Source organism: Mirounga angustirostris, unplaced genomic scaffold (genome assembly GCF_029215605.1).
Source record: "Mirounga angustirostris isolate CCGP_5_RB_7025 unplaced genomic scaffold, mMirAng1.0.hap1 SCAF_12, whole genome shotgun sequence".
In the NCBI taxonomy this organism is placed as follows: domain Eukaryota; kingdom Metazoa; phylum Chordata; class Mammalia; order Carnivora; family Phocidae; genus Mirounga; species Mirounga angustirostris.
The window spans coordinates 96,153,323-96,180,475 of NW_026991720.1; the positions used below are offsets into that span (position 1 = coordinate 96,153,323).

Consider the following 27,153-nt stretch of genomic DNA (forward strand, 5'->3'; position numbering starts at 1 on the left):
ACTATTGGAACTACATCAAATTAAAAAGCTTCTACACAGTGAAGGAAACAATCAATAGAATTAAAAGGCGACCTACTGAATGGGAGAAGGTATTTGCAAATGACATATCCAATAAAGGGCTAGTATCCAAAACAAATAAAGAACTTATATAAAATGCAACACCCAAAAACCAAACAATTTAAAAATGGACAGAAGATATCAACAGATGTTTCTCTAAAGAAGATATACAGATAGCCAACAGACTCAAGAAAAGGTGCTCAACATCACTCATCAACAGGGAAATAAAAATCGAAAGTACAATGAGGTATCACCACATACCTGTCAGAATGGCTAAAATCAGAATGGCTAAAAGAAACAACAGGTGAGGGCGCCTGGGTGGCTCAGATGGTTAAGCATCTGCCTTCGGCTCAGGTCATGATCCCAGGGCCCTGGGATCGAGTCCCACATCGGGCTCCCGGCTCAGCGGGGAGCCTGCTTCTCCCTGTGACCCTCTCCCCTCTCATGCTGTTTCCCTCTCACTTGCTCTCTAAAAAATAAATAAAATCTTAAAAAAAAAAAAAAAGAAAAAAAGAAAACAAACAACAGGTGATTGCAAGGATGTGAAGAAAGGGGAATCCTCTTGCACTGCTGGTAGGAATGCAAACTGGTGCAGCCACTCTGGAAAACAGTATGGAGGTTCCTCAAAGAGTTAAAAATCCAGCAATCACATTACTGGGTACTTACCCAAAGAATAGAAGAACACTAGTTCGAAGGGATACATGCACCCTGATGTTTATAGCAGAATTATTTACAATAGCCAAGATATGGAAGCAGCCCAAGTGTCCATCAATTGATGGATAAAGAAGATGTGGTATATGCGTATATACGTATATACATATACATAAAATAAATAATGGAAAACTATTCAGCCATAAAAAAGAGTAAGATCTTCCCATTTGTAACAACATGGATGAAGCGATAGAGTATAATGCCAAGTGAAATAAGTCAGTCAGAGAAAGACAAATACCACATGATTTCACTCCTATGTAGAATTTAAGAAACAAAACAAGCAAAAAGAAACAAGTAAGAGAGGGAGGACAGACAAGGCAAGAAACAAACTCAATTACAGAGAACAGACTGATGGTCGGTCACCAGAGGGGACGTTGGTGGGGGATGGGTTACATAAGTGGTGGGGATTAAGGAGTGCACTTGTCAAGATGAGCACAGGGTGATGTATGGAACTGTTGAATGCTATACTGTACACCTAAAACTAAAACAGCACTGTATGCAACGAACTGGAATTAAAATAAAAACTTATATAAAAAAATTCTTAATTGTTTTTCTGAAGTAGAAGCTTAAAGCGATTATTTTCCAGTTGATAAGAAGCATTACAGTGATGCCTGGGTGGCTCATCAGTCGGTGAAGCGTCTGCTTCGGCTCAGGTCATGATCGCAGGGTCCTGGGATCAAGCCCCGCGTCGGGCCTCCTGCTCGGCAGGGGACCTGCTTCTCCCTCTCCTCACTGCTCATGCTCTCTCTCGCGGTCTCTCTCTCAAATAAAACTTTTAAAAGGAAATGCAGCAGCATTACAGTCTTTATTATTATGCCCTACTACAGTACCACACTGCCACCTGTTGGAAAACATCACTAACAAAATGTTTTTCTTCCCAACCAAGTTTGTGAGGAAATTTGTGAATTTCTGAAAGAACATGAAAAGGAACTGTGTTGATTTTACACTTTCTTGCCCACCACACTTGATAAAAACTATTAGTAAAGAGTCTGGTCCCTGATTTTTGCATCTGACTCCCGGGAGATATCTGCTGATTGCCTGGCTCTGGTGGCAATGGGAGCTTGCATTTCCTGGGTCCCACAGGACCATAATAATTGGAAACATATCTTGGCAGGCTACCACCCCCAGGACACTACCCAGACAGCAAACTGAAACATGCCCCTTGCCTTTTCATGGAAGGCCTGTGTGGTGGTCCTGGAGCTTCAGGTTTGGCACACATCGGAAGGCTACACAAGTACTCCTAAGAAACAAATTGGAGGACACCATTTTTACACTCTCCCTGTGCCTTGCTACAGCTCACTAGTATTTCCCAGAAAGTTTACATTCATCTGAGTCCTGCTTTTTGTGACTCTTGGCAAGGGGACACCCCCAGACTGCCTGGCTCTGATAGCCAGCAGGGCTTACATTAGTGGTCCCACGGGACTGACTCTCTCTCTCTCTCTCTCTCTCTCTCTCTCTCTATATATATATGTATGTATTTGCATACTTTCAAAGCTGTTGCTTGAGGGTCTGGCTTCCAATCAATCACCTGAATCTAGGTGCTGACTGAGGTCCTCCCCTTTGGCACACTGGTCTTAGACACCCTGAACTACTGGGAGCTACTAAGAATAAGATGGGCTACTTGGGCAATCAGAAAGCTTTGAGAGACAACTATGACCTAGGGCAAAAGCTGAACAATAAGGTTCATCTCTTACACAACGCCGACACTTCAATACCGAGAGAAGTAGCTGTTTCGTCTAATGTATAGAAACCAACACAGAGAGTTAAGCAAGCAAAGGAAGAAACAGAGGAATATGCTCCAAATGAAAGAAGAAGACTGCAGAAAATAAAACTTAATAAAAACAGATAAGTAATTCACTTGATAAAGGGTTCAAAGTTAAGATCATAAAGGTCATAAAGATGCTCGCCAAATTCAGAAGAATGGATGAACAGTGAGAATTTCAACAGATGTAGAAAATATAGGAAAATTCCAAAAAGAAGTCAAAGAATTAAAGAATACAATATTTAAACTGAAACATATACTACAGGGGTTTAACAACAAACTAGATGAAGAAGAAGAAAGGACCAATCAACTTGCAGACAAGGCAGAGGAACTACCCACTAAGAGCACCAAAAAGAAAAAAATAATGAAAAAAAATATAGATAACACATGTAGGCTAAACATGAAATAAAATGGAAATGGAAACATAACGGTTCAAAATCTTTGGAATGCAGCAAAAGCAGTACTAAGAGGGAAGTTTATAGCAATATAGGCCTGGCCCGTCTCAAGAAACAAGAAAAATTTCAAGTAAACAATCTAACTGTACACATAAAGAACACAGAAAAAGAATAAACAAAGCCCAAAGTTAGTAGAAGGAAGCAAATAATAAAGATCGGATTGAAAATAAATGAAGTAAAGACTCTAAAAAACAATAGAAAAGAACAATGAAACCAAGAGCTGATTCTTTGAAAAGACAAACAAATTGATAAACCTTTAGCCAGACTCATCAAGAAAAAAAGAGGACTAAAATAAAATCAGAAATGAAATAGAAGCTATAACCCACACCACAGAAACACAAAGGATCATGAGACTACTATAAATAATTATACGCCGACAAATTGGACAACCTAAAATAAATTATTAAATCCCTAAAAACATAATTTTTCCAAAATGGAATCAGGAAGAAATAAAAAATCTAAACAGACTGATTATTAGTAATGAAATTGAATCAGGATTCAAAAAACTCCCAATAAATAAAAGTCCAGGACCAGACAGCTTCACTGTGAATTCTAGTGGTATATGTGTATATACATATATACATATATATAAACATTTAAAGATCAAATTATTCCAAAAATTCAAAGATGAAGAAATGGTTCCAAATTCATTTTTAACACCAGCATTACCCTTATACCAAAACCAAAGACAGCACAAAAAAAAAAAAAAAAGGAAAAAAATTGTAAACAATATCCTTGATGGGCGCCTGGGTGGCTCAGTTGGTTAAGCAACTGCCTTCGGCTCAGGTCATGATCCTGGAGTCCCAGGATCGAGTCCCGCATCGGGCTCCCTGCTTGGCAGGGAGTCTGCTTCTCCCTCTGACCCTCCTCCCTCTCATGCTCTCTGTCTCTCATTCTCTCTCTCTCAAATAAATAAATCTTAAAAAAAAAAAAAAAAAAAAAAACCAATATCCTTGGGCGCCTGGGTGGCTCAGTTGGTTAAGCGACTACCTTCGGCTCAGGTCATGATCCTGGAGTCCCTGGATCGAGTACCACATCGGGCTCCCTGCTCGGCAGGGAGTCTGCTTCTCCTTCTGACCCTCCTCCCTCTCATGCTCTGTCTCTCATTCTCTCTGTCTCAAATAAATAAATAAAATCTTAAAAAAAAAAAATATCCTTGATGAACATGATACAAATATCCTCAACAAAATATTAGTAAGCTGAATTCAACAACACATTAAAAGGATTATTCACCATGATCAAGTGGGATTTGTTCCAGGGATGTAAGGATGGTCCAATGTCCCCAAATAAATCAACCATGATACATCACATTAAGAAAATGAAAGGCAAAAATCATATGATCATCTTAATAGAAGCAAAAAAAGCATGTGACAAAATTCAACATCCATTCATGATAAAAACTTTCAGCAAAGTGGGTATAAAGGGAACATGCCTCAACATAATAAAGTCCATTTCTGAAAAACACACACTGCTAATACCATACTCAATGGTGAAAGCTGAAAGCTCTTTCTCTAAGATCAAGAGCAAGACAGGGATGCCTACTCCTACCACTTTCATATAACGTAGTACTAGAGGTCCTAGTTACAGTAATTAGGCAAGAAAAATAAATAAAAGGCATCCAAATCGGTAAAGAAGAAGTAAAACTGTCATTATTAGCAATTGATATGATACTACATATAGAAAACCATAAAGACTACACCAAAAAAACTATTAGAATAAAGGAATTCAATAAAATTCCAGAACACAAAACTAATATACAAAAATCTGTTGCATTTTTGTGCACTAATAACAAACTAGCACAAAGAGAAATTAAGGGGAAAAAATCCCATTTACAATTCATCATAAAGATAAAATGCCGAGGCCAAGGAATAAATTTATCCAAAGGAGTGAAAGACCTGTATTCTGAAAACTGTAAGAAACAGGTGAATGAAATTGAAGATGACACAAATAAATGAAAAGATATTCCATGTTCATGGATTGGAAGAATTAATATTGTTAAAATGTCCATACTACCCAATGCAATCTACAGATTCAATACAGTCCCCATCAAAATACCAATAATATTTTTCACAGAACTAGAACAAATAATCCCAAAATTTGTATGGAACCCCAAAAGACCCTGAATAGCCAAAGCAATCTGGATAAAGAATAAAGCTGGAGGTATCTCAATCTCAGATTTCAAACTATATTACACAGCTACAGTAATCAAAACAGTATGGTACTTGCACAAAAACAGACACACAGGTCAGTGGAGCAGAAATGAGCACAGAAATAAAACCATACTTATATGGTAAATTAGTGTATGACAAAGGAGGCAAGAACACACAGTGGGGAAATGATAATTGGACAGCCACATGCAAAAGAAATAAATTATATTTATCACTGTACCATTATTTTTTCAAGTAGTCCCCTGATGTTGGAACTGTACATTTTTGTGGATATTGGGATCCCTCTGAATAACTGTGACTTCCCTGAGACCAATGGGGAAATGTAGGAAAAAAGACAACAGTATAGTTCAACCAAACCTTAGAAAATTGAAATTGCCTGTTGCCTGTTAGACCCTCCCTAACACCCCCTCCTCCAACTGCAACATCTTTCACAAACTCCTCAGTATTCCCTTATCATTGTTACAGCCCATACCCCACAGCAAATAGCAATTTCCCATTCTTCGTTAATAAATATCATGGATATTTTTGCAGTGGGGGAGGAAAACTCACTTGTCAAAAGCAGCAGTATTCACAGCATACCAGAGTAATTGCCAAAGTATCCATCTAGAGCAATGAAATAATGAGAGAGTAATCCAGATCTTTGGAACTATACAAGTATGCAAAATCACCTCCTTTTTAGAGTCTGCCATGATGGGTAACTTGTCCCCAAACATTAAAAACACAGAATTAAGAAAAACAAGAGCATGAATTACAAAGAAGTTTAGGATTTGAGAAACTATCGAGGTAAACCTTTCATTTAGTCTGAATTCTAATAATTTTAATAAGCTCAACGAGCCCCATGTCCTAAGACAAAAACTTCTATATCCCTTCGATTAGGAGATGGCTCTTTGAATTTATATTTATAGAAAGGTAAACATGACAATATATGTCTGACCTATTCCATTCTTTTAAATTTCATATTTTATGTGAATGACAAAAAACACTGAAATGTATGTGCAGTTCCTCAAAACAATTAAACAGAGAATTACTCTATGATCCAGTAATTCCACTTCTGGGTACACACCCAAAAGAACACAAACAGATATCTGTGTACCAATGCTCATAACACCACTATTCACAAAAGCCAAAAGATAGAAACAACCCAAATGTCTATCAACTAATAGGTAGATAAACAAAATGTGATATACATATACAGTGGGATATTATTCAACCTTAAAAAGGAAGGAAATTCTGCAATATACAACAACATGGATAAACCTTAAAGACATTATGCTACATGAAATAAACCAGATATAAAAGGACAAATACTGTATGATTCCACTTATATGAGGTACTTGGAATAGTCAAACTCAGAGACAAAAACTGGATGGTGGTTGCCAACAACTGGAGAGAGGGGCAATATGGAGTTACTATTTAATGAGAACAGGGTTTCAGTTTGGAAGATAAAAGTTCTGGAGAGGATGGTGGTGATGGTTGCACAATAACATAAATGTACCCAAGGTCACTGAATTGTACATGTAAAAATGTTTAAAATGCTAGATTTCATGATATATATATTTTACCATAATTAAAAAAAAAAACAAAAAAACCTGAGGCAAACAAACACCGAGTCAAGAAATATAAGAGTCCTCCTAACAAATCAGGCCAAAGGGTAATAATGAAGCCTTGGACATTGTATGTAAAATAGAGATGCAACTTTTTCTAGGGAGCTTTGTTATATAGCTTTCCTCAGTTTCTCAAAATGTTCAGAGATCCTAAAAATACTTTTTTACCACTACCTTTAATCCAATGAAATGAGAAAAATATGAAAATAATTTTAATAGGATTTTATAAAACTACTATCTCCAGCATGCCCCAATCAATATAGGACCAGCATAGTTACATTCAAGCTCTGCATACATAAAATCCTTAAATAAACTTCTGCTAGTATGAGGTAAGTACCCACTATTTGATGACCAACTGTCCAATATGGCTATCAGAAATCTAAATAAGAGAACATGGGAATAGCTTCTAGGAGTATGTTTGAAATATAAAATCAAATGAACCAACAAAGCTAAAGTAGATTATAGTGTATTTTTCAAGGCAGAGAGATAGGGAGGCACCAGTGTCTGAAACAATGAAAGCTATAAAGTTAAATACAGTACCAGGGACATCACATTAACTAGTGTCAGTTTATATAATCCCTATAATTTAAGAACAGTATCCCAAACTGCCACCTGGAGGCCTTTTATAGGAAAAGACTGACAGTCCTGACAACAGAAAAATGCAAAACATTAGTATAGTAAAAGATACAAAACAAAGTTAACAGGCAAACAGACCAAAAATACCTGCCACATATTTAACAGTCAATGAGAACAGTCAATTCTCTACACAAAGAATTCCTATCAATCAATAAGGAAAAGACAAAACTCGGTTAGGAATAGACAAATTATATAAACTGTTTCCCCCTGCTTCATTTTTCAACTCTTAAAATGCTGCTCACAGGTTCTTCACAGCATGTTTTCCTGGGCCTGGTCTTCTACACATTAAAGTTGTTGTTCAACTGACTCTCTGAATTACCCCCACAGACCTATAAACCTGGTCTCCAAGAACGGTAAAAATTAACCTCATGTGCTTTTCATTTAAAGGAATTATATCATAATGCACAAGACTGTCATATACCTAATAAATGACCTGTACCTCAAATATAAAAGGAACTCTTACAGGGGAACCTGGCTGGCTCAGTCAGTGAAGCATGCAACTCTTGATCTCTGGGTTATGAGTTTGAGTCTCACATTGTAGAGATTACGTAAAAATAAAATCTTAAAAAAAAAGGAACTCTTAGGATTCCATGATGAAAAGATAATCTAATTTTAAAAATGGACAAAGGATATGAATAGGCGTATATACAAATGGCCCACAGCACATAAGAAGATGCTCAACATCATTAGCCATCAAGGAAATGCAAATCAAAACGAGACACAGTTCACACCCACTAGGATGGCTAGAATTTTTTTTTTTTAACCACTGGAATTTTTTTTAATTTAAACTCAATTAGCCAACATATAGTACATACTTAATTTCAGATGTAGTATTCAATAATTTATCAGTTACATATAACACCCAGTGCTCATCACGTCACATAGGATGGCTAGAATTAAAATAAAAAACAGGTGATGACAAGTGTTGGCAACGATACGAAGAAATCAGCACCTTCATATACTGCTGATGGGAATATAACATGGTATAGCTGCTTTGAAAAACAGTCTGGCAGTTCCTCAAAATGTGAAACAGAATTACTCTATTACCCAGCGATTCTAATCTTAGGTATATACCCAAGAGAAATGAAAACATGAAGCACAGAGGGCCATAGGGGAAGGGAGGGAAAACTGAATGGGAAGAAAACAAAGAGGGAGACAAACCATGAGAGACTCTGGACTCCTAGAAACAAACTGAGGGTTGTGGAAAGGGAGGTGGGTGGGGGATGGGGTAACTGGGGGACAGGCATTAAGGGCACGTGATCTGATGAGCACTGGGTGTTATAGGTAAGGAATCATTGAACACTACATCAAAACTAATGTTACTGTATGTTGGCTAACTGAATGTAAATTAATAAATAAAATAAAAAATAAAAAAAAAATGATGTTCACACAAAAACCTGTACGTGAATGTTCGTAGCAGCATTATTCATAATGGCCAAAACTCAAACGTCTACCAGCTAACCGACGGATAAATAAATGGCCGTATATCCATACAGTAAGATACTATCTAGCAATAAAATGGAATGAAGTACTGATACCAGCTACGACATGGATGAACACCAATGTTAGGTGAAAGACAACAATCAAAAAAGACCACATATTGCATAATTTCATTTATATGAATTGTCCAGAAAAGGCATATATGTAGACAGATTAGCAGTTGCATAGAGGTAGGAGTGGGGTGGGGTAGGGGAAAGATCAGAAGGCTCCTAATAGGTACAGAGCTTCTTTTGGGGGTGATGAAAATGTTTTGCAGAAATGGCTGCACAACTTTGTGAATGCACTAAAAATCAATGTATATTTTAAACGGGTAAACTCTAGGGTATATGAACTATATCTCAATTAAGCTGATACTTTCTACAAGGATTTTTTTTTTTTTTTTTTCTAATATACCCCTAAGCTCCTAAAACAGTGCCTGGGAATATTAGGAATTCAATAAATTTTGACAGAACGGAAAAATAAGCTTCAAAAGGCAGGTAAACCATTGTAAAACTCTGTCATATCCAAAGTGATGAAATTACCGCGTGTTGGCATTGCTGGAGCATTCGGCCTGTGTGTGTAGGTGTTTTCCAGGAAAGGGGTTGACTAATCACTCAGCATTAGCAAGACATTGAACGGTCTGGAAGCCAGGCTAAGGAATCTGTATTATCCTGAATCAACGGGAAGGCCAATAAGATTCTGAGCGTGAGAATAACCCAATCAGATCTGTGCTTTGTATGTGCAAAGTTTGAGTAGAGTCCTTACTTCGACACAAAGGTGAAACAGAGCAATAAAATGCCTTAAACGTGGAGCAATACCCCACAGGTAAGAATGAGAAAGATTCAAGAAGCAAGTATTAAAATGTAAGAATCTTTATGGATTTTTTTTTTAAAGATTTTATTTATTTGACAGAGAGACAGAGTGAGAGAGGAAACACAAGCAGGGGGAGTGGGAGAGGGAGAAGCAGGCTTCCCGCGGAGCAGGGAGCCTGATGTGGGGCTTGATCCCAGGACCCTGGGATCATGACCTGAGCCGAAGGCAGACGCTTAACGACGGAGCCCCCCAGACGCCCCATCCACTCTGTTTATTCTTTTTTTTTTTTTTTTTTTATTTCATGAGAGACAGAGCGAGAGAGAAAAGCAGAGGGAGAAGCAGGCTTCCCGCGGAGCAGGGAGCCCGATGCGGGGCTCGATCCCAGGACCCTGGGACCATGACCTGAGCCGAAGGCAGACGCTTAACGACGGAGCCCCCCAGACGCCCCATCCACTCTGTTTATTCTTTTTTTTTTTTTTTTTATTTCATGAGAGACAGAGCGAGAGAGAAAAGCAGAGGGAGAAGCAGGCTTCCCGCGGAGCAGGGAGCCCGATGCGGGGCTCGATCCCAGGACCCTGGGATCATGACCTGAGCCCAAGGCAGACGCTTAACGACGGAGCCCCCCAGACGCCCCATCCACTCTGTTTATTCTTTTTTTTTTTTTTTTTTATTTCATGAGAGACAGAGCGAGAGAGAAAAGCAGAGGGAGAAGCAGGCTTCCCGCGGAGCAGGGAGCCCGATGCGGGGCTCGATCCCAGGACCCTGGGATCATGACCCGAGCTGAAGGCAGACGTTTAATGACTGAGCCACCCAGGCGCCCCTATGGATTTTTAATACTATACACAACACAGGCACTGACATTCACACATGCACGTATGTCCTGTCCCCAACAACAAAAATCATCTCTATGGTCAGGACCCCGTACGGAGTGCAAGTGTGATGGGGACAAAAATCACTACGACCACTTCTCAGAAAACTCTTTTCTACCATCATCTCGGCAGGGTCTTGCTCACACTGTTGTAACTCAGGACCATCAACGAAGTGCCCAGTTCCACCTCTCAGGGAGGGCTCCCAACTCTCCACAGGTGCTCCTAGGAACGCTCCACACGGACCGCAGGGCAGGGTCGCGGCCAGCTACTCACGGCCCCATAAGCCCGAGACAGAGGAAGCACCTTGTAGCAGCCCCCGGCGCCGAGACCAGCAAGGGCCCCCAGGCGCCGAGCGACCAGCGGGGAGGTCGCAACCGCGCGGCGGCGCAAGCCGCCGGGAGGTCATCCCTGAGGACATTACCCTGGCAGCGGCCCACACGGAGCGCAAACGCAGCCGCCCAGACTGTGGGAACAAACATTTCCAAGCGTAAAAGAGACGGGGCGCTTGGACCCACGCGGAATCTAACCTGTCCGGGATCCGAGCACCAAGCCACGGAACGCGCGTGCTCTGCCCCCGGAGGCAGCAGAGTGGGCGGGAAAAGTCCGCAGGCCCGCACGCCGGCGAAGAGCAGTGGAGACTTCCGGTGCGTCATCCTCGCGGGCCTAGAGCGTCAGGACCGGCCGGCCGCCCGGCTCCAGACCCTGGTCCAGCCAACCCGCATCCCAGGCTGAGTCCCTGGCGGAGGTGGGGTTGGTGGCTCCAGCTTCCCGGACGCCCGGACTCGCACCGGGAGTGGTGTCGTCTCCTCAGATCCCCTCTTTCTGTTTTCTGCGTCCCGGTAGCCCCCAGCATACAACTCAGTCCAGCAGCGCTAGTCGAGGAAATTTAAACCAGCGGCTTATATGGCTCCTGGGGGCGATCTGGCGCTTGGGCTGACCTCCAAGGACTTAAAACCACCCGCCATCCGAGTCCCATTCTGGCTCTGAAGTCCGTCCTGCCCCATTCGGCTGAGAAATTTGGCAACATTAAATTTCCTTTTATTCACCAAATACTTCTTAAATGCCTGCTGTGCTCCGGGGAATGCGAGGGTAAGAAGGAAAAAAAAATGTAAATTACCTGAGTTAAGTAGTAAAATGAATAATAACAGAATTAATCTCTTACATTTGTTGTAAGGATGTAAAGCACTTAGGTAGGGTCTGGCACTTTGTAAGTGATCAATAAGGGTTAGTTACCCTTATTTTCACTTTGAACATTCCACTGCTGTCATTGATGTAGGAAAGATGTTAGAGTTCGAAGTCAACAGCCAAGAAAGAATTCTTGAGAGGTCTTTGGTGCAAAAAGGTGGTTTTATTAAAGTACACGGACAGGGACCTGCGGGCAGAAAGATGCAATGGGGTCGGTAAGGGGTGGTGATGATATACCTTCAAGTTGGGAAGGGGTTAGGGATAGCATAGTCTCTAAGGAATTTTGGAAACAAGGTTTCCAGGACCTTGAGGGGGTTAGTTATTGTTGGGAAAAGGACATTTATTACTGTCTTATAAAACCTTAGGCGGGGTGCCTGGGTGCCTCAGTCGTTAAGCGTCTGCCTTCGGCTCAGGTCATGATCCCGGGGTCCTGGGATCGAGCCCCTCATCGGGCTCCCTGCTCAGCGGGAAGCCTGCTTCTCCCTCTCCCGCTCCCCCTGCTTGTGTTCCCTCTCTCACTGTCTCTCTCTCTGTCAAATAAATAAATAAAATCTTAAAAAAAAAAAAAACCTTAGTCATGAGACCATTCAGATGCGTATCCCTGGGTCATATGCTTGGGGGATGATTGCTAACATGTATCTTGGGGAGTAAAGATAAAGGAAGTTTCCAAAGGAATTTTTATGTTATAGAAGACTTACAGGGTCCTAGGGGTCAGGCTAAGATTGCATTTTGCCCTTAGCAAAGTGCCAACATCCAGGGAGGTGAGTCCCTAGAGGAATGTCACTCTGCCTGTTTCAAGGATTTGTCAATGGGCAACTAGTAAGGAAATTAATTTTTCTTCTGCCTTTGTTTTCCCACATCATCATCACCACCATTACTGTCATCATTTACTTTTTTAATGTCAAGTTTGAAGTCCAAGTACCTTTCCTCCAAAAAGTAGTCTCAGTATCGGTGGGTCACCTAAATTTGGTATGTCCCATAACCAGACTAGTAAGTTTAATGTCATTTCAAACCTGGAGCTCCCCTGTTAATGAAGTTCTTGGGGGGATATCTAATGTTTCCTTATTTTCTGATAGAGATTATATGAAGATTAAATGAGGTTAGGTAGCACTGGTGATGTTGTAAGCGCACAAAAATATTAGTTATTATTGTTAAGTCAGCTTGAGACAGGAATTCTACTTCTTACAGCCACAAGTATCCTATGTGATACTTTCTCTCTCTTTCCTATATATTTAGGGAAAGGATCTGTTTTGCTACCTCTTAACTTCCAAGGAGCCAGGGCAGGGGTAGGAGGTAGAGAGATGAGGAGGGGTTTACTATAGTGCTGCCAATGAGGCGTAATATTATGTGGTGAAATGGCTACTTTGAGAAATGCACCAACAGCAACAGGATCAAAGCCAGCATATCTAGTCTATCTCTCAGCAGCTGCCTAGAACTATCAAATCAGAATAGAGTTACTATATATGGCAGTTGTTCCTCTACATGGAAGTATCATTTTCTGCATATTAATATTCTACTACCTTACTAAGTTGTTTTATTGTTTGGAGTTGATTCTTTTAGATTTTCTGTGATTACAATCATGTCATTGAAATAAAGTTTTACCTTAATCCTTTCCAAATTTTTTTTTTAAAGATTTTATTTATTTATTTGAGACAGAGAGAATGAGATACAGAGAGCTTGAGAGGGAGGAGGGTCAGCGGGAGAAGCAGACTCCCTGCCGAGCAGGGAGCCCGATGCGGGACTTGATCCCGGGACTCCAGGATCATGACCTGAGCCGAAGGCAGTCGCCTAACAAACTGAGCCACCCAGGCGCCCAATCCTTTCCAAATTTTATACGTCTAATTCCTCATATCTAATTGTATTGGCTAGTTATTTCCAATAAAAATATTTAATAAATAGTGAAGACAGTAGGCTTCTTTGTCTTATTCTACTTTTAATGGGATAGCTCTAGAATTTTCCCATTAAGTATGTGCCTGGGTTCATAAAACAAATCTCAATAAATTTACATAGAATAAAATCACACAATATGTATATGACTGTAGTACAATTATATAACATAATTAAATTAGAATAACATAATTATATTTATAATATATATAATATATAACAAATTAGAAGTTAATAACAGAAAGGTATGAGGGAAAACTCCAAATATTTTGAAATTAAACAACATTTTTTTTTTATTTTTTAAAGTTTTTTTACTTTTTTGAAAGAGAGAGAGAGAACATGAACAGGGGAAAGCACTGAGGGAGAAGCAGGCTCCCCGTTGAGCAGGGAGCCAGATGTGGGGCTCTATCCCAGGACCCTGGGATCATGACCTGAGCTGAAGGCAGACGCTTAACCAACTGAGCCACCCAGGTGCCCTAAACAACATATTTTTAAATAGACTATGGGTCAAAGAAGAAATCACAAGGAAACTGATAAATATGTTGAACTGAATAAAAAAAAAAATATCCAAAAGTGTAGAACACAGTGCAAGTGGTGCTTAGAGGAAAAAATTATTGCTTTATATGTCTATATTAGAAAAAAGGAAAATCTAAATTATTTAAGCTTCCACTTTAAGAAATTAGGGGGAAAAAAACAAAACTAGGAACAAAGGAAATAAAGATACTTCTGGAAATTATTTGAATAGAAAATGTGCTTCTTTTAAAAGATAAAATTAGTAAACGTCTAGCTAAAGATCTGATCAATGAAAAAAAGAGGTGGGGGGGGACACAAATTAACCAATATCAGGAATGAGAGAAAAGAAATCAGCGCAGATCCTATAGGCATTAGTGAAAAAGAAAGGGATTCTGCCTCTAGTAATAGCTGAGTACTTCCTATTGGAGCAACCCTCCTACAGGTAAAAACTGTAAACTCTGAGCCAAGTAGAAAAAAATAACTACCTAAAGATAATGGGAGAACAGCACAAGAAGTTATATACTGGAGAAGAGTTAATGCTTTTGTAAAAAAAAAAAAAAAAAAAAAAAGGAAAGAAAGAAAGAAAGAAAAGAAATGGGACACAGTGAGTTTCCCACTTGTATGGCTTTTTGCTTGAGGGCAAACCCCAGTTCTTGCTTTATTTTGTTTGTTTTGTTTTTTATTAAGTGCAATTAGCAAACATACAGTACATTATTAGGTTTTGATGTAGTGTTCAATGATTCATTAGTTGTTTATAACACCCGGTGCTCATCACATCATGTGCCCTCCTTCATGCCCATCACCCCATTCCCCCAACTACCTCCCTTCTGCAACCCTCAATTTGTTTCCCGGAGTCCAGAGTCTCTCATTGTTTGTCTCCCGCTCTGATTTCTTCCCATTCAGTTTCCCCTCCCTTCCCCTATGATCCTCTGTGCTATTCCTTATATTCCAGATATGAATGAAACCATATGATAATGGCTTTCTCTGATTGATTTATTTCACTTAGCGTAACACCCTCCAGTTCCATCCATGTCGATGCAAATGGTAGGTATTCATCCTTTCTGATGGCTGAGTAATATTCCATTGTATATATGAACCACATTTTCTTTATCCATTCATCTATTGAAGGACGTCTCGGCTCCTTCCACAGTTTGGTTATTATTGACATTTTTGCTATGAACATTGGGGTGCAGCTTGCAGGTGCCCTTCATTTCATTACATCTGTATCTTTGGGGTAAATACCCAGTAGGGCAATTGCTGCGTCATGGGGTAGCTCTAATTTTAACATCTTGAGGAAACTCGGTATTGTTTTCCAGAGTGGCTGCACCAGCTTCCATTCCCACCAACAGTGTAAGAGGGTTCCCCTTTCTCCACATCTTCACCAAAATTTGTTCTTCCCTGTCTTGTTAATTTTAGCCATTCTAACTGGTGTAAGGTGGGTCTCGTTGTGGTTTTGACTTGTATTTTCCCTGATGGCAAGTAATGTGGAACATTTTTTCATGTGTCTGTTAGCCATTTGTATGTCTTCTTTTGAAAGTGTCTGTTCATGTCTTGTGCCCATTTCTTGACTGGATTATTTGTTTCTTGGGTGTTGAGTTTAAGAAGTTCTTTATAGATCTTGGATACCAGACCTTATCTGTAATGTCATTTGCAAATATCTTCTCCCAGAAAATGGTCCAGTTTCATTCTGCAAGTGGCTGTCCTATTTTCCCAGCACCATTTATTGAAGAAACTGTCTTTTTTCCATTAAATATTCTTTCCCACTTTGTCGGCAATTAGTTGACCAGAGAGTTGAGGGTCCATTTCTGGGCTCTCTATTCTGTTCCACTGATCTATGTGTCTTTTTTTTGTGCCAGTACCAGGCTGTCTTGACGATCACAACTTTGTAATATAGCTTGAAGTCAGGCATTGTGATGCCCCCAGCTTTGGTTTTCTTTTTCAACATTCCCCAGGCGATTTGGGGTCTTTTCTGGTCCTATACAAATTTTAGGTTGTTTGTTCTAGCTCTGTGAAAAATGTTGATGGTATTTAGATAGGGATTGCTTTGAATATGTAGCTTGCTATGGGTAGCATAGACATTTTAACAATGTTTATTCTTCCAAGCCATGAGCATGGAATGGTTTTCCATCTCTTTGTATCTTCCTCAATTTCTTTCATAAGTGTTCTGTAGTGTCTAGAGTAGATATCCTTTACTGCTTTGGTTAGGTTTATTCCAAGGTGTCTTATGGGTTTTGGTGCAATTGTAAATGGGATCAATTCCTTAATTTCTCTTTCTTCAGACACATTGTTGGTGTATAGAAATGCAACTGATTTCTGTGCATTGATTTTGTATCCTGCCACGTTGCCGAATTCCTGTATGAGTTCTAGCAATTTGGGGGTGGAGTCTTTTGGGTTTTCCACATAAAGTATCATGTTGTCTGCAAAGACAGAGAGTTTGATTCCTTCTTTGCCAATTTGAATGCATTTCTTTTTGTCATCTGATTGCTGCAGCAAGGATGTCTAGTACTATGTTGAACAATATTGGGGAGAGTGGGCATCCCTGTTGTGTTCCTGACCTTAGGGGAAAAGCTCTCAGTTTTTCCCCATTGAGAATGATATTCACTGTGGACTTTTCATAGATGGCTTTTATGATATTGAGGTATATTCCCTCTATCCCTACACTGTGCAGAGTTTTAATCAAGAAAGGATGCTGTATTTTGTTAAATGCTTTTTATGCATCAATTGAGAGGATCGTATGTTTCCTATCCTTTCTTTTATTAATGTTATCTATCATGCTGATTGATTTGTGAATGTTGAACCACCCTTGCATCCCAAGAATAAATCCCACCTGATCATGGTGAATAATCCTTTTAATGTACTGTTGGATCCCATTGGCTAGTACCTTGGTGAGTATTTTGGCAACCATGTTCATCAGGGATATTGGTCTGTAATTCTTTTTGACGGGGGTCTTCGTCTGGTTATGGAATCAAGGTAATGCTGGCCTCATAGAACGAGTTTGGAAGTTTTTCTTCCATTTCTAGTTTTTGAAACAGCTTCAGTAGAGTAAGTATTATTTCTTCTTTTAATGTTTGGTAGAATTCCCCTGGGAAGCCATCTGGTCCTGGACTCTTGTTTTTTGGGAGACTTTTGATTACTGCTTCAATTTCCTTGCTGATTATTGGTCTGTTCAGAATGTCTATTTCTTCCTGTTTCAGTCTTGGTAGTTTGTAAGTTTCCGGGAATGCAGCCCTTTCTTCCAGATTGCCTAATTTGTTGGCATATACCTACTCATAACATGTTCTCAAAATTGTATTTCCTTGGTGTTGGTTGCAGTCTCTCCCCTTTCATTCATGATTTTATTAATTTGGGTCCTTTCTCTTTTCTTTTGGATAAGTCTGACCAGAGGTTTATTGACCTTATTAATTCTTTCAAAGAACCACTTCTAGTTTCATTGATCTGTTCTACTGTTCTTCTGGTTTCTCTTTCATTGATTTCTCATCTAATCTTTATTATTTCTCTTCTCCTGCTGGGTTTATGCTTTATTTCCTGTTCTTTCTCCAGGTCCTTTAGGTGTAAGGTTAGCTTGTGTATTTGGGATTTTTCTAATATTTTGAGAGAGGCTTGGATTGCTATGTCCTTCCTTCTTAGGACCGCCTTTGCTGTATCCCAGAGGTTTTGAACTGATTTGTTTTCATTCTCATTAGTTTCAATGAATTATTTTAATTCTTCTTTAATTTCTAGGTTGACGCATTCATTCTTTAGTAGGATGCTCTTTAATCTCCAAGTATTTGAGTTCCTTACAAATGTCCTCTTGTGATTGAGTTCCAGTTTCAAAGCATTGTGGTCTGAAAATAGGCAGGGAATAATCTCAATCTTTTGGTATTTGTTGAGACCTGATTTGTGACCCAGTATGTGAGGAGAGAGAGAATCTTAAGCAGGTTCCATGCTCAGGGCGGAGACTGACACCAGGCTTGATCTCACCACCCTAAGATCATGACCTGAGCTGAAATCAAGAGTCAGATGCTTAATTGACTGAACCACCCAGGTGCCCCCATCTGTTTTGTTTCTTAAATTCTGCAGAGGAGTGAAATCATATGGTATTTTTCTTGGATTTATTTCACTTAGCATTATACACTCTTAATTCCATCAACATCATTGCAAGTGGCAAGATTTCATTCTTTTTGATGGCTCAGTAATACTCCATTATATATATATATATATATATTCCATTATATTTACTTATATATATAAATATAAAAACACACACATATACATACCATATCTTCTCTACCCATTCATCATTCGATGGATATTAGGGCTCTTTCCATAATTTGGCTAAGGTGGATAATGCTACCATAAACATTGGGGGTGTATATGACCCTTTGAATTAATATTTTTGTATCCTTTAGATAAATACCTAGTAGTGCAATTGCTGGGTCATAAGGTAGCTCTATTTTTAACTTTTTGAGGAACCTTCATACTGTTTTCCAGAGTGACTGCACCAGTTTGCATTCTGACCAACAGTGTTAAGACAGTTCACCTTTCTCTGCATCCTTGCCAACATTTGTTGTTTCCTGAGTTGTTAATACAGCCATTCTGACTGGTATGAGTTGGTATCTCATTGTGCTTTTGATTTGTATTTCCCTGATGCAGAGTGATGTTGAGCATTTTTTCATTTGTCTGTTAGTCATTTTATGTCTTTTTGGAGAAATATCAGTTCATGTCTTCTGCCCATTTTGTAACTGGATTATTTTTTTGGTGTTGAGTTTGATAAGTTCTTTATAGTCACCTTTTAGTTTTGTTGATTGTTTCCTCCACTGTGCAGAAGCTTTTTATCTTGATGAAGTCCCAATAGTTCATTTTTGTTTTTGTTTCCCTTGCCTTTGGAGATGTGTCTAGTAAGAAATTGTTACAACTGAGGTCAAAGACATTGCTGACTGTGTTCTCCTCTCAGATTTTGATGGTTTCCTGTCTCACATTTATGTCTTTCAACTGTTTTGAATTTATTTTTGTGTATGGTGTAGGAAAGTAGTCCAGTTTCATTCTTCTGCATGTGACTGTCCAATAGAACCAACACCATTTGTTGAAGAGACTGTCCTTTTTCCACTGGATTTTTTTTCCAAAATATTTTATTTATTTATTTTAGAGAAAGAGAGAATCTGAAGCAGACTCCACACCGAGCGTGGAGCCTGATATGGGGCTCAAACTCACGACCCCGAGATCGTGACCTGAGCCAAAATCAAGAGTCGGCAGCTTAACTGACTGAGCCACCCAGGCATCCCTCCACTGGATATTTTTTCCTGCTTTGATGAAAATTAGTTGACCATAGAGTTGAGGGTTCATTTCTGGGCTCTCTATTCTGTTCCATTGATCTATGTGTCTGTTTTTATGCCAATACCATATTGTCTTGATGATACAGCTTTGTAAAACAGCTTGAAGTCCTGAATTGTGATACCACCACCTTTTTTTTTTTTTTCATCATTCATCATTCCTTTGGCTATTCAGGGTCTTTGTGTTTCCATACAAATTTTAGGATTGTTTGTTCCAGCTCTGTGAAAAATGTCGATGGTATTTTGATAGGGATTGCACTGAATGTGTAGATTGCTTTGGGTAGCATAGGCGTTTTAACAATATTTGTTCTTCCAATTCATGAGCATGGAATGTTTTTTCCATTTCTTTGTGTTTTCCTCAATTTCTTGCATAAGTGTTCTGTAGTTTTCAGAGCACAGATCCTTTACCTCTTTGGTTAGGTTTATTCCTAGGTATTTTCTGGTTTTTGGTGCAACTGTAAATGGGATCGATGCCTTGATTTCTCTTTTTTCTGCCTCATTGTTAGTGTATAGAAATGTAACTATAGTTATTGTAATGTAATTATAGTTATTGGCCAGAGTCCTGATTCTTGGAAGATGGTAGAATAGGAAGAATCAGAAATCAGTTTCCCCATTTGGACAATAAGTGCACTGGCAGAATCTGTCTGAGGCAACTATTTTTGGAATTCTAGAGTCTGATGAAGGCTTGCAACATACAGGCGAAGACTTGGATTTGGTAAATTGTGCTAATTTCAGCTCTTAGCACTGTAGTGGCTCCCCATCTCCTAACCCCAGCCACATGGCAGGCAGCTAGGCATGTGTCCCTGTAGCAGCTTACATGCAGCTTGCAGAAGCCAGGAGTCTGTCTGCAAAATATCTGTACTCTGATCACTGATTGCCAATTAAAATCATAGCAGTTCAGACTAAGAGGTGGGTAGCCATTATTGTTGCAATTCCCTTCATTGTTGCAAGCCCTGTCCACCTCAACTGAAGTGACTTTTGGGGAATTATAGGGCCAATGCCTTTCCCCCCATTCCTCTTTTGCCTTTTCCCTTTTGGGGGGGCCAGACATTAAAGATTAGGACATTAAAAAACAACTGCGTCTATGGGAAAATTAGAAAGTGGTTGCACATTTCTATGAAAAGCCTCAAAAAAGATCTGAGAAGACCTTAAATTTACACCTCATCCTAATCCTGACCACAAAGCAACCTACAAAAATTTTAAAAATAATAAAAATAACTAAAATCAGCAAACCCTGGGGAAGGGGGAGGATCTGATTTCCAGCATTACCACACTATTAGATTCAAATGATCAGTGTTGCACACAAAAAAAATCATAAGGCATACAAAGAAATTGGAAAGTATGGCTCATTCAGAGGGAAAAATATAACAGAAATTGTCCTTGAAAAAGTAGATATACTAGAAAAATCTTTAAAACAATTGTCTTAAATATGTTCAGAGAACTAAAGGAAGATGTAGATAAAGTAAATAAAATGATATGTGAACAAAATGGAAACACCACTAAAGAGACAGAAAACCTAAAAAGAAACCAAGAAGAAATTCTAGAGCTGAAAACTACAATAACTGAAATGGAAAATTCACTAGAGGGATTCAAAGACAGACTTGAGCAAACAGAAGAAAGAATTAGCAAACTTGAAAATAGGACAATGAAAATAATGAGGATGAGAAACAGAAAAAAACATTGAAGAAAAGTGAACAAAACCTAATGGATTAAACAGAACAATATATGCAATGAGGAAGTCCCAGAAGGAGACTAGAGAAAGGGGCAGAGGGAATATTTGAAGAAATTCTGGCTGAAAACTTCCCAAATTTGATGAAAGACATAAATATAAATTTCCAAGAAACTCAGTGAACTCTAAGTATGATGAACTCAAAGAGACCCACAGCAAGAAACATTGTAATCAAACTTTCAAAAGGCAAAGACAATAAGAGAATCTTGAAAGAAGCAAGATAGAAGTGAAGCTTCATATACAAGGAATCCTCAATAAAATTATCAGCAGATTTCTCATCAAGAACTTTGGAAGCCATAAGGTAGTAGGTGGCTATATTCAAAATGCTAAAAGGGAAAAAAAAAAAAAAACTCAACCAAGAATACTGACAAAATCGTCCTTCAAAAGTGAGAGAGAAAAAAAATGAGAGAAGAATTAATATTTTTCCATATAAACAAAACCTGGGGGAGTTTGTAACCACCAGACAAACTTGGCAAGAAATGGTTAAGGGAGTCCTGCGAAGTGAAATGAAAGGACGGACACTGGATAGTAACTTGAAGCCATAGAGAGAAATTCAGATCTCAATAAAGGTAAATATATGCAAAATTATAGAAGTTACTATTATTGTAAAAATGGGTTGTAATTGCACTTTGTTTTCTACATGATTTAAGAGACTTATATATTTAAAGAAAGTTATTACTACTGTAAAAGTTAGTATTACTCTAACATTGGTTTGTAAGTCTAAGTCATATTTTCTAGACAATAAGAGACTGATGCATTTTAAAAATCATTAGTTTATGTTTTAGGGCACACAAAGTATAAAGAAATAATTTTGTGACATCAGCAACCAGAAGGAAGGGGGGACAGAACTGTAAAGGAGAATAGCTTTTGTATGTTATTGAAGTTAAACTGATAGAAATTCAAATTACAGTGTTATAATTTTAGGGTGTTAAATGTAATTCCCATGGCAACTACAAAGAAAATAGCTATAGAATACACACAAAAGAAATGAGAATGGAATTTGAACATTTCACTACAAAAAGTCAACTAAAAAAAGAAGGTAGTTATAGGAAATGAGGGACCAAAAAAAGCTATTGGGCATGTAGAAAACAAATAGTAAGTGAAGTTAAGTCCCTCCTCATCAGTAATTACTTTAAATGTAAATGGATTAAGCTCTCCAATCAAAAGACAGAGATTAGCAGAATGGATAAAAACATATGCTTTCTACAAGAGACTCAGAAGAGAACCAAAGACACAAACGGGTCAAAAGTAAATGGATGGAAAAAAGATACTCCATGCAAATAGTAATCAAAAGAAAGCAGAGGTAGCTGTAATAATATCAGACAAAATAGACTTTAAAACAGAAGAGTTAACAAGAGGCAGAGATGGACATTATATATTAATGAAAGTTTCAATACACCAAGAATAAATAATAATTATAAACATTCATGTACCTAGGGACAGACCATCAAAATATATGGAGCAAAAACTGACAGAATTGAAGGGGAAAAACAGACAATTCTACAATAATAGTTGAAGACTGTGATACCCCACTCACAATAATGGATAGGACAACCAGACAGAATATAAATAATGAAACAGAGGATTTCATTTTCATCTAGGTTATCCAATTTGTTAGTGTACAATTGTTCTTAGTATTCTCTTATAGTCCTTTTTATTTCTGCAGAATAGATAGTTTTCATAGTGAACCATGAAAGAACACAATAACCAACTAGATCTAATAGGCATACACAGAATACTCAACTCAACAATAACAGATTCCACATTCTTCTCGGGTGCACATTGGACATTTTCCAGACCATGTTAGGTCACAAATTAAGTCTCAATATATTTAAAAGGATAGATATCATACAGAGTATCTTCTCTGACCACAATGGGATGAAATTAGAAGTCAATAACAAAAACAAAACTGGAATATTCACAAAATTGTGGAAATTAAACAATGCATGTTTTAAATACCCGGTAGATTAAAGAAGAAAATACAAGGGGAATTAGAAAGTACTTAAAGATTAATGAAAAAAAAAAAACAACCCCACAACATTTATGGTACACAGTAAAAATGGTACTAAGGTGGAAATTTATAGCTAAAAACACTATATTTAAAAAAAGAAGGAAAGGTGCCTGGGTGGCTCAGTTCATTAAGCATCTGCCTTTGGCTCAGGTCATGATCCCAGGATCGAGGGATTGAGCCCCACGTCTGGCTCCCTGCTCAGCAGGGAGCCTGCTTCTCCCTTTCCTTCACCTGCCAATTCCCTGCTTATTCTGCTTGCGTGCTCTCTCTCTCATAAATAAATAAAAAATAAATAAAAATAAAAAAGATTCCAAGTCAACAACCTAACTTTACAACCTAAGCAACTAGAAAAGAACAACAAACTAAACTCAAAGCTAGCAGAAAGAAGGAAATAATAAAAGATTAGAGCAGAAATAAATGAGAGAAGAGAAAAATAATAGAGAAAATGGATGATACCAAAAGTTTATTCTTTGAAAACATCAGCAAAAATGACAAACCTTTAGCTAGATGAACTAAGGAAAAAAAATAAATAAAAAGACTCAAATTACTAAAATCAGAAATGAAAGTAGAGACATTACTATCTATTCTGCAGAAATAAAAAGGACTATAAGAGAATACTAAGAACAGTTGTACACTAACAAATTGGATAACCTAGATGAAATGGACATTTTCTTAGAAACACAAAAGCTAATAAGACTAAATCATGGAGAAATAGAAAATCTGGAGAGATCTGTATAACTAGTAAGGAGATTGAATCAGTAATCAAAAATCCCCACAGAAAGAAAAACCTTGGACTTGCTGGCTTCACTTGGTGAATTCTACCAAACATTAAAAGAGAACTAGTACCAATCCTCAAATTTTTCAAAAAATTGAAGAGGAGGGACTGCTTCCTGATTCATTCTATGAGGCCTATATTACCCTGATACCAAAGCCACACATAGACACTATAAGAAAGGAAAATACAGGTGAATATCCCTTATTAGCCTTGATGAAAAAATACTCACCAAAGCACTAGGAAACAGAATTCAGCAGCATATTGAAAAGGATATACACCATGACCAAGTAGGATGGTTCAGTATGAAAACTGATAAATTTAATGTACCACATCAAGAGACTCAAGGGAAAAAAAACTACACGATCACTTCAATTGATATAGGAAAAGCATTTGACAAAATTCAACACCCTTTCATGATAAAAACTGGGAATAGAAGGAAACTACCTCATCATCATAAAGGTCAGATACGAAAACACAGCAAAACATACTCAATGGTGAAAGGCTGAAAGCTTTTCCTGTAAGATCAGGAGCAAGGCAAAGATGCCCACTTTCACCACTTCTATTCAACATAGTACTGGAAGATCTAGCCAATGCATTTATTTTTATTTTTTTATTTATTTTTGTAGTTTTTTAAAAATTAGAGAGAGAAGCAGAGGAAGAGAGAGAATCCCAAGCAGACCCTACACACAACACAGAGCCCAATGTGATAGCCAATGCATTTAGACAAGAAAAAGAAATAAAAACCCAAATTGGAAAAGAAGAAGTAAAATTATCTCTGTTCGTGGATGATATGATCTAATATGTAGAAAATTGAAAAACCCTACAGAAAACTATTAGAACTAATAAGTGAATTCAGGAAGGTAGCAGGATAAAGTCAACACACAAAAATCACTTGCATTTCTATACACTAACAATGAATAATCCGAAAAGAATGACAAAAATAATTTTACAACAGCATTAAATAGAATAAAATACTTAGAAATTAACTAAGGAGGTGAAAAACTTGCACAATGAAAACTATAAAACCTTGCTGAAAGAAATTAAAGAAGACATAAATAAATGGAAATGCATCCCATGCTCATGTATTATTAGAAGACTTAATCTCATTATAGTGTCAATACCACCCAAACTAATATATAGATTCAATTTGGTCCCAACAAAAATTCCAATGACTTTTTTTTTTTTGCAGAAATAGCAAAACTCATCCTAAAATTCATGGAATATCAAGGGACCATGAATTGCCAAATCGATCTTGAAAAAGAACAAGAGAGGAGGGGGACTCATACTTCCTGATTTCAAAATTGATTACAAAGCTATAGGCAATCAAAACAGCGTGGTACTGGCAAAAAGACAGATATATCGACTAAGGTAATAAAATAGGGACCGCAGAAATAAACCCTCACATGTATAGTCAAATGATTTTTGACAAGAATGTCAAGTCCATTCAATGGGGAAAGGACAGTCTGTTCAACAAATGGTGCTGGGAAAACTGGATATCCACATTAACTCAAAATGGGTCAAGGACCAAAATAAGACCTAAAACAATAAAATTTCTGGAAGAAAATAGGACAAATTTTTGTGATATCAGATTTGGCAATGATTTCTTTTTTTTAATTTTATTTATTTTTATTTTTATTATTTATTTATTTATTTTTAAAGATTTTATTTATTTGACAGAGAGAGACACAGCAAGAGAGGGAACACAAATGGGGGGAGCTGCAGAGGGGGAAGCAGGCTCCCCGCTGAGCAGGGAGCCCTATGCGGGGCTCGATCCCAGGACCCTGAAATCATGACCTGAGCCAAAGACAGACGCTTAACGATTGAGCCACCCAGGTGCCCCGGCAATGATTTCTGATATAACATTAAAGGCACAGGTAACAAAAGGAAAATTAGAGAAATCGACTCCATGAAAATTTTAAAATATTTTGTATCAGAAGACACTATCATCAGAGTAAAAAGGCAACTCACAGAATGGGAGAAAATATTTGCAAATCACATATCTAATAGAGGATTAATATCCAGAATAGATAGAAAACTCCCGAAACTCAACACAAACCAACCTGACTCAAAATGACTTGGATATTTCTCCAAAGAAGAGATACAAATGGCCAACATGCTCACCAAAGGTTGTTCAATATTATTAGAGAAATGCAAATTAAAACTATAATGAGATACAATCTCATACCCATTAGGACGGTTACCATCAAGAAAACAGAAAATGAGTGTGAGGATGTGGAGAAATGGGAACCCTTGTACATTATTGGTGGAAATGTAAAATGGTAGAGTCATTATGGAAAACAGTAGGGTGGTTCCTCAAATAATTTAAAATAGGGTTGCCATATGATCCAACAATTCCAATTCTGGGTATATACTTCATATATATATATATACACTTACATATTTTTTCGATATAAATAAAAAAATCGAAAGCGGGGTCTCAGGTATTTGTACACCCCTTTTCATAGCAATATTATTCACAATAGCTAAACTGTGAAAGCAACTCAAGTGTCCCATCAATTGGATGAATGGACAAGACTTAAATGTTTAGCCTTAAAAAGGGAAGAAATTCTGCAATAAGGCTTTACGGATGAACTTTGAGGACCTTATGCTAAATGAAATTAGCCAGTCACTAAAAGACAGATCCTGTATGATTCCACTTACAGGAGGTTCTTAAGAGCAATGGAATCATAAAGAAAAAAGCATACTTTGCCAGGGCATAAGGGGGAGTCATTGTTTAATGAGTAGAGAGTTTGAGTTTCACAAAACGAACATAGGGGAGGGATGGTGGTGATCACGGCACAACAGTGCGAATGTACTTGATATCCCTGACCTGTGCACTTAAAATTATTAAGACGGTAACTTTTACGTTATGTGTATGTTACCACACCGACAGAAAAAGAAAAAAAACAAAAAATGCTTTTTGCTGCCTCTTTAACCTGGACCCAAAAAGGACCGAGCGGACGGACTCTCGCGGTGGGGGTGCGGCCCAGAAGAGGGGCGGAGCACACGGTAGACCCCACCCCCACCCGTGCCCCCCCCCCCCCCGCGCGGAGGCCTCACAGGTCTGGAACAGGGCGGCCTACGGTCTTCTCCTCCTCCCGCTGCGTCCCTCGTCCGTCGGTCGGTTCGCAGCCAGCCCTGGAGGCTGGGGCGGGGCTCTCCCACCAGCGGCCTGGAGCAGGGCCCCTCC

The 27,153-nt window shown here is 38.4% G+C and overlaps 1 protein-coding gene across 1 annotated transcript in view; it reads right to left on the reverse strand.

Moving 5' to 3' along the window:
* The window catches only part of LOC123835732 (cytochrome c oxidase assembly factor 1 homolog), a 103,089-nt gene extending 91,422 nt beyond the window's left edge, over positions 1-11,667 (reverse strand). Inside the window, 1 exon segment of the mRNA XM_045864940.3 lies at positions 11,082-11,667. The gene's annotated coding sequence lies outside the window, so the exon portion shown is untranslated.
* Positions 11,668-27,153: the final 15,486 nt, after the last annotated feature.